General features: G+C 46.2%; 1 protein-coding gene across 1 annotated transcript in view; it reads right to left on the bottom strand.

Annotated features, from left to right (window-relative positions):
• DNAH5 (dynein axonemal heavy chain 5) overlaps positions 1-15,865 on the bottom strand; it is a 4,235,244-nt gene that overhangs the window by 4,097,197 nt on the left and 122,182 nt on the right. The window lies entirely within an intron of this gene.

Consider the following 15,865-nt stretch of genomic DNA (forward strand, 5'->3'; position numbering starts at 1 on the left):
CCCAAGCACCATGACCAAAAGGCCCTTACCCGTATGGATTCGAGCTTATGAACGTATTTTACATTTTTACAAATGTTTTATTTGCAGATTAGCTTAATACAAAAACTTTTTGCAAAATCATCATTGTCTTACATGTCCTCCGATCGTTCAGGTTTTAGGTCCCCCCAGTTACGGAGTCAAAACATTTAAAAGATTCCTTTAGGAATTTGACTGCTGGAATGGTCAACGAGATCTTCTCCCCTCTCAGCAGAAGATTCCACCAATCCGCTGCAGTTAGGGTAGCGTAACCTTCCAAGAAACGTATGAAGTGTCTTGTCCTAACCGTCGCTAAGGCCATACATCTCGTGAACAAGTGAGGCAGGTTTTCAACCAAGCCTGCAGTCTTGCAAAATCTGCAGCGCATTGAGTTCGGGCCAAGTCTACCTGACAGGACCTCCATTGTTTTAAAAAGGTTCCGTCTAATGCTCCTAAATTGAACCCTGTAGGTTGGATCCGAAAATGTCCTTGGGTATTCTGGAATGTTGCCCCTACTTCTTGTTTCCTCCACGATATTATAGAAAAGTTTATACTTATTTGCTTCATCATTTGTTGTGAACCAGTCCAGTGTCCATAGCTTCTTTTTGACCTTCAATGGGTTGCGACATAGTTCCTCCACAGAGGCCCCTAGCAGCCCTAGAGTGGCTCTACAAATTTTACCACAGTGCTCCCGTTTTCTTTCATCAATTCTGCTCTTATAATGGCCAAGATTGGAGCCAAGTTCTCATTCAAACAATTTCCCAAAAAGTTCTGCGTTTTCCAGTCTGCTGCCACTTTCAAGGAGCTCAACCCCATTTCTCGTCTGACTATCTGGACTGTTACTGCTCTCGATAGACCCAGGTCCCATCTTCAGAAGATCCCCTCCAGAAAGGCAGAGTGATTTTTAGGGAACCAGAGCAGGGCATCCGCTCCGTGGGTCAACACTGCGACCACCTTTGTTTTGTACATCTCTATTATTGGTAACAGAGAGTATCAGCTGTACTGGTGTTTCGGAATTAGGGCCTAGTATACTAGTGCGGTTGCTTTCTCTTTTAAGGAATGAAAAGTGTGCGTTTCCACTGCATTGCTGGAGATACGAACCCCAAGATACTTAAAGAAAACCACAGTTTCAATAGCCTCGGCTCCCAAGGTCCATTTGAATGACTGTTTCCTTGATGTGCTTCTCTTTTTCATTGTTAAGTTCTTTGTTTTCCCGGTGTTGATTTGGAGATTGTTTTCCCGTGCGTATTTGTTCAGATTTTTAAGCTGTCTTTGTAGCCTATCACTGTTTGATCTAGGAGAACAAGGTCGTCTGCATACAGTAGGCAAGCCACCTTCACTCCAACAATTGTGGGCGAGAAGCATCTGTTTTTTTCCATGAAGTTAGCCAAATCAGAGATGTAGAGGTTAAATAGCGCAGGGGCCAGAGGGCATCCCTGCTTGACCCCTCTCCTGGTTGTGATTTCTTCACTTAGCCCATAATTAGCATTTAAACCTACTCTCATGTTGGTGTCAGTGTGAAGGGTGCTTAGTTGGTCCACAAGTTCTTCCGGGCACCCCCAGACTGCCAGTTAATTCCACAGATGCAACCCAGTGATGCTTTCGAAAGCTTTTTCAAAGTCCACAAAGGCTATATGGATTTTACACTTCACTTTGAGTGCTTTGCCCTTTAGCATGGATAGTAAAAAGATTGGGGGAGTTGTCCCCAGTTCCTTTACAAATTCTACTCTGAAAGACGTTGTTTCGACTTTTTCTGTACGACCACTCGTTCGGTCTCTTTAATAGTAGGGCAGCGTTGATTTTTCTCATCACATCTAAGAGAGCGATAGGCTGATAGCTATTAGGGTTGTGTCTGTTGCTTGTCTTAAATATCGGGATCACTTTAGCCGATTTCCATCAGGCAGGGATATTCTGCACTGCCAGCACGTTCTTCAAAATGGTTACATGTCTTTATAACTAGGTAATGTATAATGAATGCCCATATATCAAAACCTTTATTTTGAAAACCTTTGTAGTCAATGCTTTTTCAGGGGGGGCCCAAATACATTCACTATAAAGGTTTTCAAGATAAAAGATTAGATATATGGGGATTTGATACAGGATTCGAAACACTATATACCCTTCAAAATTAGTCCCAACAGTGAAGCCCATTCGTTTGGGTTTTCTTTCAAATTTGCATAAGAAAGACCATCCGGGCCTGGTGCATGCAAAGGATTGGTGCGCCTTATCAGGTTTACCAGATCTTCCTCATCGTAAGACAAGCACCAGGAGCTAGATAGAATCTGCAGCTGGTCCTCTCTGGGGGAGGGGGCGTACAAGGACCTTAAGAACTTTGTCCAGACCGCCCCTGCAACCCCATTTATTTGTACAAGTTTATGGTCCTGTCATGACTGTTTAATGAGCCCCCAGGTTTCAGCTGTGGTCTTATTACTTATGGCTTTCAGCATCTGCTCTGCGTCTTGCTGGATAATGGTGCTTTTATACCCCCTGAGCCAGTTTTTGTAATTATTTCGGATCTTTTTTACTTCTTTATCTCTGTTCAGCAGGCTAGCTCTCTTAGCCGTGCAGACAGCCTTCCCCGTCTCTCATTTTTTCGCAGTTACCAGGCGATCGTAGACATGTTGGTGCCCTACAGGTACTTTCTTATTTATGACATTTTTGACCAGGAATGGGACCAAGCTTGGGGTGTAGTTGACAATACTCACTGGGTTCAGGGTGTTCATCACAGAGAGTCTTGCAGAAAAGGAGACATTAGTGTGCTCCACTGCTCCTTTCATCATTTTAAAACTGCATCGTTTGTTTACTGTCTCTAGCTGTGAGTTTGTTACTTGTATGTACTTCGCCACCTGGGCAGACCACGTCATTTTTAGTATGTTGTGGTTGCTCGATCTGGCAGGAAGTATTTCGAGGTTATCCCTGGTGACAATCAGTTCCCTGGAGACAAAGATCAAATCAATGACCGATGATTGCGAGCCCCGTTCCCAAGTGGGGTGACAGCACCCAACTTGTTCAAAGTGAACATTCAAAATATGGAAGTTCCTGCTCTCCATTAAGGCCATCAAGAGTGTTCATCTCTGTATATGCATGTTTCATGAGTTCAGCTCTCCTTCAATCAGTTTCGCATTCCGATTGATACAGGTCAAGTTCAGACTCTGCATAGTATTATTGAAGGATCATCGATTGCCTCTCCAACTTCGTCGAGTATTTCTTTTGAGCAAGATCGTAGCGGGTTCCAATAGATGTTTATGATTGTCATATTTTTATTCCATCCCCTCCTTTGCATTCGATCGATAACCTTTATTTAGCAACGTGGTCTGCTGAATGTAGAGGCTTGTCCTGTTATGAACCCCCACCTCGTAACCCTTCCCACTCTGTGAGAAACCCGAAGGTGTCTCCCTAGCAAGTCCCCGGGGATCTGTCGTCCAGGTGGCCAGGACACGGCCATCACTATTGGATCCAGTACCTTGGGGTGGACCAGTGAAGGAAGACACCAACGGGTGACATGCGGTATCCCCCTTCTTTGAACACCTTTTCCCTGTTCTATCACGTAGCACATTAAAAAACACTGCCACCCCTCCTTTTCTGACACAAACACTTGTGCACAACAAGAAAAAGAACAGAATAACACCAGAGCCGTTTACCTGACATGTCCCAATACAAGGGTCAGGCAAAGTCAGGCAATCGCCAGAATCACACACACCTGACGGCCCTTTCCCTTCCCAACAGGGATAAAAGGTGGAGCACGAGAGAATAGGAAGAGCAAGACAGATCACACAACGAGGCAGCTAATCAAGCACCGCAGTTCAAGGCAAGGAGAAAGGCGGTGAGAATCGAGAGGGAGAAAAGGAGAGAGGTGACCTTGCCCTTTCTGACCCAAACCCGTGGAACCTTTGTGGAAGAAAATGTAAGCCTGCGAACAATAGCCCAAGTGTGTTGCAGCAGATGTCAACAGTACACGAAGCCTGCCTGCGCCGATAAGCAGGACCGAGGGAGACTCCTGCTAGCGTGGTAACAGCCTTGACTCCAGATACAAGGAAAGCCAAGAGGTTCATCACAGCCGGTGAGTCGAGGGGAGAATCGATAAGAAACCGAGCTGTGTTGAATGAAAGTCGCAAAGTGGCATATTGAGAAAAGTTAAAAGAACTGTAAATTGTTAAGAGAAGAACAGCTGCAGAGGGGACCAGCACCACGTGGGTGCTGACTCAAGAAACTCTGGTTGATTCCAGTTTGAGGAAACTACTGATACTAGAAGGCCATAGGAGAGCCGCCAAGATAGGTCAAAGTGGTCATACAGCGGTCGAGCAAAATCCCTGTACAGTCGAAAGTCTTTGACCAACAAACTGTTGAGAAAGTGAGGGAAGTGAATCCTGCATCAAGAGAAAGCAAGGGAAGTGAATCCCGCAATCATTAGAAGTAAAAGGACTTGTGAAGTGGCAAGCGTGAACCCAGCAGAGGGATGCCAGTAAAGAGGGGCGAAGTCTGAAGTCCCAAGAAACAGTGTGTTGACAAAAGTGAACCCGGTGGAGGGTTGTCCACAGAGAACTGTTTAAAAAGACATTAAGAAATGAAAGGCCATAGTAAACCCAGCAGAGGGAGGCTGAGAAGCGAGAGGGGCCTGTGTCCGGAAGAGGGGGACCCAGGGGTGAAGAATCATCATCCCAAACATAAGTTGAAAAGAACTTTCATTTTGTTTGTTATTTTACCAACCCTCGCAGGCAAGAGACTTTTGGTTGAAAAGACACTTGGCCGTTGAAGCTCCTGAGAAGTTAAAACCGAAAATGCCATCTCGTGCTGGGGAGAGCTTGATAAATGTGCTGTGCTCAGAAGTCCCACCTTATTGCGTGCTCAAAACAAGGGGAAGGGATACCGCTGGCAACCTGCATTCTGACTTATTATTTATGAACACTTCTTTCTTTATTGAAAACCCTATACCACACGATTTCTATATTTAGTTGTAAGGATTTGGCAACAGTTTTTTTTTAGCATAGGCCTTCACTTTGAAAAGATGCCACAAGGACTACCTTATTTTTCATATGATGGTCGAAGCTTGCTCCCATCTTAGATTTAGGTTTAGATTAGGTGTTTTTCCATCCTGCATACCATTTAATAAACACCCTTGAACTGTGATCACTTGTGTCTTTCTTTACTGTTGCCACCATGAGTCCCTAACAACTCCTGATTAAGGTCAATAGGCCCGCTTGCAGGCGGCGTGCTTCGCCCGTCACAGCTAGGTTTATGAGAGTGGTGAAACCATCCAGGACTGTGCTTTCTCTTAACCATCTTTCTTGTAAACACACGAAGTCCAGATCGCCTCACATTAAGTCCCCTTCAGTAGACAGGTGTGCAAATCCTCACGTGTTCCATGAGGCCAATATTAGAGTTTTCCTTTTTTTCCCTTGACGGCTCAGCTAGTACTTATCATCGTTTGTAAGAGCGGCCGACACCCAAGCCCAAGATTCGGCCTCAGGGACAGTTTTGGGGTTTTTAAAGCACATGTTCTTTCCTTAGTTGTTCCTCCTTGTTGTTTTATTGTTCGCGTTAGGTTCATCCTTAGGTGACTCTGGGTAAATTGGAGAGTGGGGGACAGTTATTGAATGGGTCCCCCTTTAGGCCCTTGTGGCCTCCTTTCTGAGGTGTTGTCCCTAATAGGACATTAAATTAGGTTTCTAATGATAGGGTTCCCTCGTCTTGGGCTGTGAAAGGGTAGTCGAACAGCAACCACAGTTCCATTGTGACTCATGTCTGATTCAAGCTTATATACCTATTTCCCAAGGGAGACCTCATACTACTCCCTCAGTGTGACACAGGAAGTTAAGACATGATGGTTTCACTCAATCTACCCCTTATTTTGCATAGCCTGTAGTAGGCCTTGTCAACTTCTACACCATACCATGCCCCGCAAACTGCAAGTGTGGGGAGCTTATTCAATCTTAGTAGGCGGAAGCATCTGCAGAATTGTGGTGATGGAAACTGTATTAAATAATACTGAGTAGTCAAATACTTGCATTGTGCCTTGGAGAACGTAGCATAACTGGCCAAATCAGATACTTGTGAGTATGAGGCAACCCAATCGTGTGCTTTTGCTTTCAGTACAAATTCCTTTTTCCAGTAGGGAGCCTCCTCTGTCCCATTCAGGGAACCATCCTATTTCCTGGAAAAAGGACTCAATTATTCTCTGAAAAGTCAAGCCCAGTGCATTGCATTAATTTTGAAAGACTTTCCAGAAAAATGCTAATAAGAGACAAGTGGGGGATGTTATTGCCTTTATGTATGGAAGCCCTCTATAGACACACTAGTGTGTAGCGATGTCAAACCCAATTCAGGCCCTAAGGCCTCAATCAGTATGCTCCGTGACACCCCCATAACCCTCCTCCATAGTGTGCCCTCCAGTTTCTGCAACCAGACTGCGTGATTACCTGGACTGGTTGCCAGTTAATACATCACTGATGTCATAAAACTCTGCTTATACATAAGCAAGATCACTTTGAGATCTTATCCTGTGGTTTTGGTCGCACATTTCTTAATAACTATCATTTAAGAGTGAGCTTTCTTACTTTGGTATCTGCTAACTCTTCCTTTCCGATCAGAAATATCCTGGCCTAGATAGGTGTAATAGTTCACTTTGCTTATGACTCCCATGGGTGTGTTATTTGTGTTCTAGAGACATTTGCTCACACCTACACACATATATTTGGTTTACTAAAATGTATTAGTAGATCATTTGCCTTTGCATACTCCGGCAATCTCAGGGCACTGTGTTTAATACCTACGTAGGTTTGGTCAAAGATGATAACATCGTCTGAGTAAGCCATTCACACCACCTGTCGTCGGCACATCTTGGGGGGAATGTTATTCACTTTCTTGAGCTCATCGGGAAGGTCCACTAAATACAGATTGAAAAGCATGGGGCTGAGAACACAACCTTGCTTGAGTCCTCTGTTGGTATGCATATCCTGAGTGATAGTTCCCATGCCACTCAGTCTGAGCTTTACAATAGTTTTGGTGTGCAAATGGGCGATCATCGTGATGAAGCCTTCAGGTATGGACATTCTCCGCATTTTAACTCATAGCTTCCTACTGTACCCTGCACAAAAACCGGAAGAAAAGTCTACAAACAAAATGTAGAGCGGGGTGGGGGTGTGTTTTACTCTACCCTCAATGATTAACAAATTGAGAGTCAGCATACTGTGGGCAGTTGCTCTAAAGCCAGTGTGGTATTTGCTTAGTATGTTTCAGTCATGAACCCATTTATTTAGCTGTCCCAGAATGTTTATCGCAAAGATTTTGCCTGGAATGTCCAAGAGGGCCAGAAATTTATAGTTGTTTGGGTCATGCTGGGAGCCATTTTTATGGATCAGAACTAAAATAGCTTTTTTCCAGGACCTCGGCATGTAGCTGTTAACCATAATCGAGTTATAAAGTTTCACTAACAGGTCCACCCAGAATTCTGTTTTTTTCTTTATTGTATCGTTGGCTAGGCCATCTGGTCCCAGAGCCTTTGACGGCTTTAGTTTTGTCAGGATTACCCTAATGCTATCTTTATCAATACTGTGATGAATCCTGTGGAGCCATCACTTAACCCCAGCCTAAAATCTCCTCCCATGTGGCCAGAGGACGGCAGCCGCTACCAGATCCTGGGGGTAGTATTATGAGGGAGGATAACATAGGAGGAGCTGATGTCGGGAGATGTGATGATTTCCTCCGGAGAGACGTGGCATTGTTCTCCACAATGTGAGGAAGACCCTACAATTCCAAGATCCCTAATGGCCTATTGTTATTATACAGATTCCCCTAATTGTAAAATCCAAAAAACCCTTCTTGTCAAACCCATCGTGTCTCGACATGATATTATTCATAGCTTACAAATACCCCAAAAACAATTCATATCTCCTATTCATAATGATAACATAATAGGCAAGAATACCAAACAGAATCTCCTTAAAACCTCTGTTAACTCTATGGACTTCAACTCCCATAGTGCCTCAGGTACTGACACGAAGAAGAGGGACAAGGAGTTAATGTGGATTGAGAGAAGCTCTAAACAAAGCGTGCATTGTAGTTGTTATAGAAGCAACCAGCTACAGGGGACATTTAAAGATGACTTCCACCAACTATCAGTGGTAGTTGTGTATGGAGTCTGAGAGAGATGGCGCAGTCTGGGAAAAGCGAAGGGCAAAGCAGCAAGGAAAGGCAGACGTGCTGGAACAGACCACTTGGCAACAGGCAGGTGCTCCTGGGTTGCCGTTCATCAGCCTGTGGTGCTGGTGTGGCGATAGAGCCAGTGGAGCGAGACAGGATCCAGGGAGACGTTGTGAGGAAACCAGCAGCAGCGGGGAAGCTGTACCGGGCTTGATGAAGACAGGAAGCAGACACGTTACCCGCGAGTGAACGTGAGAAAGCGGAGAATGCTGGAAACAGGCCTGCCAAACAGGAGACACCATTCTCGCCTTGAAACTTCGCTGCAGCAGGGTGTAGGAGGTCAGGGACATAAGAAAACACCAGTGAGTTATCCCGAAGACAGGGGGAACCCCGGAAGACCGACAAGCACACGATAGTTGAATACCGACCAAGTAAATATGAAAGACTGTATTTGCCAATTCCTTATGCCAGAAATGTCAATACAAGGAAAGCTGGAGCCAATGTAGTTATGAGCAAGTGAATGATAATGACGAAGCTGCAAGGCAAGATTTGCATAGGTCTCCATGCATGATGAATTAATATGGGGAAAGTTAGAGCAAGCATTGTCCTAAGCAAATAAGTGTTGTTAAAGAAGTTGAGAAGTGGAACTTGCAAGTCTTCATATGTGAGAGGACCATATGGAGGTGCTGGAGGCAAGTGAAATCCAAAGACAAGGAAGTATAGAGAGTATAAGAGAGTTACCATGCTATACTGGGAGATAAAGAAAGTGAACATTGTGGAAAGACCAGGTGAACAAAACACATCAGGCAAACAAACGATTTTGGAGGAAGAAAGCTGGCAGGGGAGTACACCGGGGGATCTGCAATAAGCTGAAGGGGCGGATTCCTGGCAATGGAGTATACCAGGTAATCCCTAATGCCTAAGACAAAGAGAGATGCAGTGAGAGATACCTGGCAGAAGAGTACACCAGGAGATCTAAAGTGGCAATTGATGAATTCCTGGCAGGGGAGTACACCAGGAAACCATTACTGGAACAATAATGTCGAAAGAGGCATTTTGCTATCCTGCCATTTGGGAAGTAGTTGAGGCAAATAGACATTCTTACATCCTTTAAAGCTGAAGAGACTTTTTTGTCACTTTCCAAACAGTGCCACAGAAAAAGGCATTCTACTATTTCTGAAGAATCATTGTTTGGGAAAAGACACTTTTTGCCATTTCTTAAGAGACTGCTTTTGTGGAAGAAATATCTCATTGATCCTTTAAACTCAGACCTTAGGAAATACACTGTGGTTGACTCAACTGAAATAATCCAGGGGAAGGGAACCACTCCCAATCGAAACCCCAGGGCTGGGTGCCTCCTGTTCATCATGAATGTTGAACAAGTGTGGTGTTACTATCAGACTGGCGTTCAGGTAATATTGATCCCAATTACAATAACATGCATCCAAATAGCAACACACAGTCTTACCCTGATCGTCCCGTCACAGGGTCTTCAATCATACACAAGGGCACTGTAAGGATGCAGAATTAGATGCGGGACACAAAGGTGGCATGCTTGTTGGCATAGACTTTTATATAACAGAAAAATAAGGAAGAATCCTATCTGTCCCTATAACTGAGAGGGGTTTCCCTGCCTCAATTAAAACCAAGGATAACACCAGAACGTCCGTCAAAATCAGGTAGTCCACTGTCCTATGTCCCCCAAACCTATTTCCGCCCCATACACTTCAAAAGAAAACTAAAGAACAGGTTACACACTGCTTCACTACTTCTGGATGGTTTTTGGCAGTTTGTAAATGATTGGGATATTCTCCTTCTCCTAGCCCTTACTAGGCGTTTCTGTATTGTTCCACACAGTGTTGGAAAGGGTTCTCCCGTCCCCGGGCCTTCTCAGGTGGTTTTGTACAGTTCAATAAAGTTGGGTGAATTGTCTCCCTTCCCCAGGCCCTTTCCTAGGTTCTTCCTCAATGAACTCACTCCTGCCTCCTCCTCTGCTCCACTCTTGACTTTGCCAAAGGATATTCCTCTCTTCCCCTGGACCTCTCTTGGTTCTTGCCAAAGGATATCTCTCTTTTCCTTTGGCATCCTCCTGCCTTTTGCCAAAGGATCTCTCTTCCTCTGGTCTTCACTTATCATTATGGCGGTTCCAGATCCCTTTCTAAAGTTTATAGTGTCTCTTAATCACGCCTGGTTCACTATCCTGCCAGGCACTGTCTCGCATATACAATTCTTCAATCCTCTCAACATATGGGTCCCAGACCTCCTTCTCAGGTTTGTAGTGTCTCTTAATCAAGCCTAGTTCACTATCCTTCCAGGAATTATCTCTCATGCACAACTCTTCCCTCCTCTTCCCATATGGTCCCTGACCTGCGTCTCTCTTCTGGTTTCTTTGGGGTGCCCTCTCACCCAGTGTATTTCTTTCTCGTTTCTCTTGCTTGTCCCACTGGGAAGAGGAAGATGATTCTGCACTTCCTCTCAACCACAGCCTCTAGGGGTTCCCAGTGCCTTCCGGGTATCCCTCTGCGTACCTTCCAACTTGGTCTGCAAGGGTGCCCATCCTCAGAAACACCAGCAAGCTTCTCTGGCTTCACCTTGGCTCTCGCTGTCTGCTTTTGGCGGCTCCACCACAATAGTCTCTCTCCGCAGGTCGGATCCCGCCGGGGCCACTTGGTTGGCTTCCTTCCTGCCACAGGACGTCGGGTTACCCAGCCTTCAGATAAGTTTAGGCTCTCCTTCGCCTTTTCAGACACCAACTTCCTTTTCCTGGCATCCGGCTCCGCAGCACGTCCTCTCTGTGCAGCTTCACCACCTAGCATGATTCTCCTTTGTGGAGGACTGACACTGAGGAAAGTCCTTCATCAGTTTTTATGGTAAATTGGTTCCTGATTTTCAGATAGCTAGTGTGTTTGTCTTGGTTCTGCATAGGGCTCTTCATTGCCCTGCTCTTCTTTGTGTCAGTACTTATGGAGCCTCTCTTCCTATACTTTTCTGACTCTTGTTCGTCACAGTACTATCTACCTGATAGACGGAGCTACTATGTATAAAGTAACTAACAGAAGAAAGAGGAGACAGAGAATAGGGGGGATTGGACTCTAACCATGTTTTGTGGTGGATGATGTAAGGCAGAATGATAGTTGCTATATCATGTTCACTCTTGATAGTCTTCCCTTCTCTGGTAGAGGGGGTCCCCTCCCATGGGGTCCTCCTGGAGAGTACAACCCCCAGGGGGACTATTGGGTAGCAGCCTCACCTCCCTGGCCCCATGTAAAGGGTCCCCCCTCCGGGAAGAAGGGATAACATCAAGAGGTTCGTCACAGCACTCCCTCTGTCGACGTGGTTCGCTTAAACAGGTAATCTTGCAGTTACCCATGATCATCAACAGCTACAGCGGCCTTCGCCGGCAGGAGACTGCAGAAGACTGCATTTTCTGCTGCACTTCGGCACCAAGCTCTGTGCAGGGAGAGCTTTTGTAAGGTAAGCACCTCCTCTTCCTGAGATTCAAACAGTGACACAGAATGGGACTCCAAGTGCACATGGTCCACTTGTGTGCACAACACTGCAACAGACTGCACTTTCTGACGCACTTCCGCACCGCAAGGTCTTTTATTTATTTATTAAATGCATTAAGCATAAGCCCTTCATCTTGATTGGCAGCAGGGCTCTGTACAGAAGACACTTGGTATACAGGCACAATTTACAATACATACACAATAGTTTAAAACACAGTTTTAATATCTAAATAAATGAAAAAGCACAGAATAGCAGAATTCCGAAAAACGTGATCCACAATAAAGGATAGGCTGACCTGAATAGGTATATTTTCCAATCACAATGAAAGGTTGGTACATTTTCAGACAGTCTAAAGGGTACTGATATTGCATACCAGGTGTGAGGGCCTACTGTTGAAAAAGCTTCATGAGAAAAAGTCAGTGCTCGGGTTTGGGGCGCTACTGTACAGCAACCAACATGTCCACTTAAAACTCGGGCTCCGGTGCCAAAAGGCAAAATCCTGTTAAACATCCCAATGAGTATAGTGGAAAAGCACAACCACTCAAAAAATCATCGAAGGAAACACCAGAAAGTTAGCAGCAACCCAAACCCATGAAGCAGGGACACACTGAGGCTTGTGCTGGAACCTGAGGCATCGCCATGCTGGAGTGCCAGATCGGTGGCTCACGGGCTGGAAGGGCTTGGGACAGCCCCAGAGGTTGCTGCTCTCCCGGCACCGAGTGGGGCATGTGTCAACCACCATGCGAGTGAAGGACCGCACTTAGTCCGAAAGGGAGCACCGAGGAGTGCACTGAGCACCCTGGGGGTCAGAGCCGGCGAGGAGCGCGGCCTGAGAGCCGAGGGGGCTAGACAACCCGGTGATCGCTGTAAAAAAGAAGAACCTACCCGCGGCTTCTGTAGGTGCCGCAGGGGATGGACGTGACCGAACCCCCGCCAGCCAATGAGGCAGCAAGGACCCTGACAAACTGGGCAAAATTGAGTTCTGCATTGGCACCGAAAGAATCCAGTGTTGGGGTTGTAGCAGAGCAGTGAGCCATTTGCTGGGAGGCACGAGTGGCTCTGGCACTCATTGCTCCCTCTGCATTGGGGGGTTAGCACTCAGGCCACCTGTAGGCACAAGGAAGGTAGGAGCGCGGCCCGAAGATATCGGTCATGCCACCTGTGCGCTAATGGAGCAGGTCGTGCAGGTAGTCCCCAAGCAGGGTTTGCCTGTGACTGCAGCTAGGCACACTCTCAGATGTCGACACGGGGCAACTGCAATCTGCTGTTTATAGGCTGAAAAAGTGACTAAAGGGTGTTTTCTCCCAACATCGGGCTCTGCGCGGCCTCAGATGTAAGCGGCCTGTAAACCAACGAACACAGGTACACCATACACACAGTCAGCTGACCAGCAAAATTGGTGACACTTTCTATGAGACTAAGAACTTTTTCTATCACTGGGACATGCCTAACCTCAAAAGAAAATCGTAGGCCAACCTGGAGACATTCTCCGGCTGCAAGGTAAATACTGGTGACACAGTGGCGGTGCGAGGGACAACTCCTAGCATAGAACATCAATCACACTAATTGCTTGTTGAAATGAAAGGCACACTCCACAACCTGAATCATGAATTAGATGCCCTGACAAACAAGGTCGAGGCATCTCTTTTCATGTATTTATTTATTTTTGTTATAGTTTGTACAAAATAGATAAAAGACAAACCTTTAATGCATTCTCTGCATCTGCCCTCTAGACTGTTGGGCTCGCAGTCTACACACCCTGACCTGCAGGTCATTCCAGCTTTTCCGGCAGTCCACCCCATCACGGGGTACACTGGCCACCGCTGTCACAGTCTGGCTTATTATTATTAGTGCTCGGTTTGCCGGCAGTAGTGCTACTAGCACCTGTTTTCAGGCGGTAGCCCTTATTTTGGCACAATTAACGCCAGACGCTAATAGTCGGGGATGCGTTCAGGCCAGGTTGTGATGCGGCACTAATACCACCACACGACCAGGCAGTAATGCTTTTTCCGCTCAGCCAAACCGCCCAACTCTTGATGAGGCCCAAAGAGTTCAACTTAAAAGTCTGTCTGTGTCCAAAACCTATATATATTTTTTTTTAAACAGTTTTTTATTAACATTTTCATTTGCACTCCAAACAACAAATCAAGTGCAGGCAAAGAGAACATGGAAAAAATGAATAAAAACACTTACCAATTCCCTTCCCTGGAGCAACGCCCCCCCACCCAACCCCTTCCAGGTCATGTATTCATATAACAATGACGCGTCTGAATACACCTGACGCTGCATAAGAGACTTGTCCTTCGAAGGTCCAATACTAGAAAAAGTAATACACCAATGTGCATTCCGAGTGAGGCAAGGATCCCAGACAAACTTTAGGGTCGATAGCCCTAACAGGCCACAGAAGTGGACCCCACATTGTCCTGTGACGTTGTAACATTCTCCCCGCTCGGGTCACGCAACATGTAACTTCTAAAGGCCTGCCAATAGTCTTTAGGCCTACTGTTAATTGGGAGCGTTTGGTTGTATTGTGTCTCCCTCCTTTCACACATCAACATAAAATTCACCCATTGATGCAAAGAAGGAGCAGAGACTTCCCCCATGTACGTGCCACCAATAACCTAGCGACTACCGAGGCCATGCCAATCAAGCGCTTGTCACTATATGTTCGCAGTTCCACCCATGCCAACACCCAAGTTTCCGGAGTAAAGGGGATTGAGGCCTCCACCACCTGCTCCATAACTTCTGCGACGGCCATCCAGAAGGTTTGAATGTGAGAAGAGGACCAAGTCACGTGATAAAAGTCAGCCAGGGACTGTTGGCATCTCTTACATTTCGGGGGTCTAAGTGGAAACAGTTTATGTAGAGCAAGAGGAGAGTAGTACAACTGATGCAGAAATTTAAAATGGATCAAGCGGAGTCTGTTATTAGTGGAAATCAATCTGCTCTGAGCGAGTATAATTCCCCATTGAGCCTCAGACAAGGAGCATGCCATGCTATCTTCCCATTTGATCCTGCACGAGAATGAGGGGGGGGACCCCAGCGAGCGAGCCAGAATATAGAAGGAGGAGATCACCTTTCTAAAAGAAGTTGGGGCTACAACATACTCCAATACTGGAGAAATCTCAGGGGCGTTTGGAGAAGTCGGGCCACCACAATTTCAATACCTCCCGGAGGCAAAAATACAGCAAGAGGGTAACCGGAGTCCTGTCACCCCTGGTCTTAAGTTCCCCTCAGGTTATGAATTTACCTTGGGGTGCCATATCTCCTAGGGTGTGGATGTGCAAAGATTGAAAGTGTCATATAAAGATGTGCTCATGTGTAAGGGAGATCCCTCGGACCCTGTATATTGCCATCATGGGTGAGTACCACGGTCCCTTCACAATCCACTTTGCCAGTTGATCCCAAGCCCTAAGCATATTCTCCAGGGGTTGGACCTCTGCCTTCAGATAACGCTCCCGGGCAGCCCAGAGAAGGCCTCTAAGGTCGTCAGTCTGGCCGATCGATCCCTCAAGCAGCGAGTGTGGGGAATCATTTGTCGGGGACCACCACCAGACTGAGTATTGAATCTGGGCAACCAAGTAGTAAAGAAAAAGATTGGGAACCTCTAACCCCCCATGGGCATAAGGGCTGCACAGTGTACGCAAGGAGATGCAGGATTGCTTCCCCGCCCAAATAAGTCCAGACTTCAGGGATTTTATGCGGCTCCAGAAGGGAGCTGGGGGCCATACTGGGACGTTATTAAAGATGTATAATAGCTTTGGTAAGATTACCATTTTGGATAATGAGATACGGGCCGTTTGGTAGAGAGGTAGCCATACCCATGTGCCCACTCTGTGTTCCAGCTGTTGTATTGTATTGTATTGTATTTATTAATCTTTTATAGCACTTTATACCAAAGTGCTGTACAGTTACAACAGGGTACATTTAACATAACAAAAATTGTAACAACAGAAGCAAATTACAAACATGAATCAGTCACCAAAAACAGAATGTAGAGCAATTATTTGGGGAGGAAGGGGAGAGGAGGGGGAGGGCTAGGAAGAAGAGGGAGGGAAGGTAGGAGGAGGATGGAAGGAGGGGGTTGGGGGAGGATAAGGGGGGAGGAGGGAGAAGGGCATAGGAGAGGGCAGTGAGAGTAGGGGGGGTGTCATGGCGGGGGATGGAGAAGGAGAGATTTGAGGGAGGTGCGGAAAGAGGA

The sequence above is a fragment of the Ambystoma mexicanum genome, chromosome 5p, assembly GCF_040938575.1.
Source record: "Ambystoma mexicanum isolate Mex_15411 chromosome 5p, UKY_AmexF1_1, whole genome shotgun sequence".
NCBI classification, from domain to species: domain Eukaryota; kingdom Metazoa; phylum Chordata; class Amphibia; order Caudata; family Ambystomatidae; genus Ambystoma; species Ambystoma mexicanum.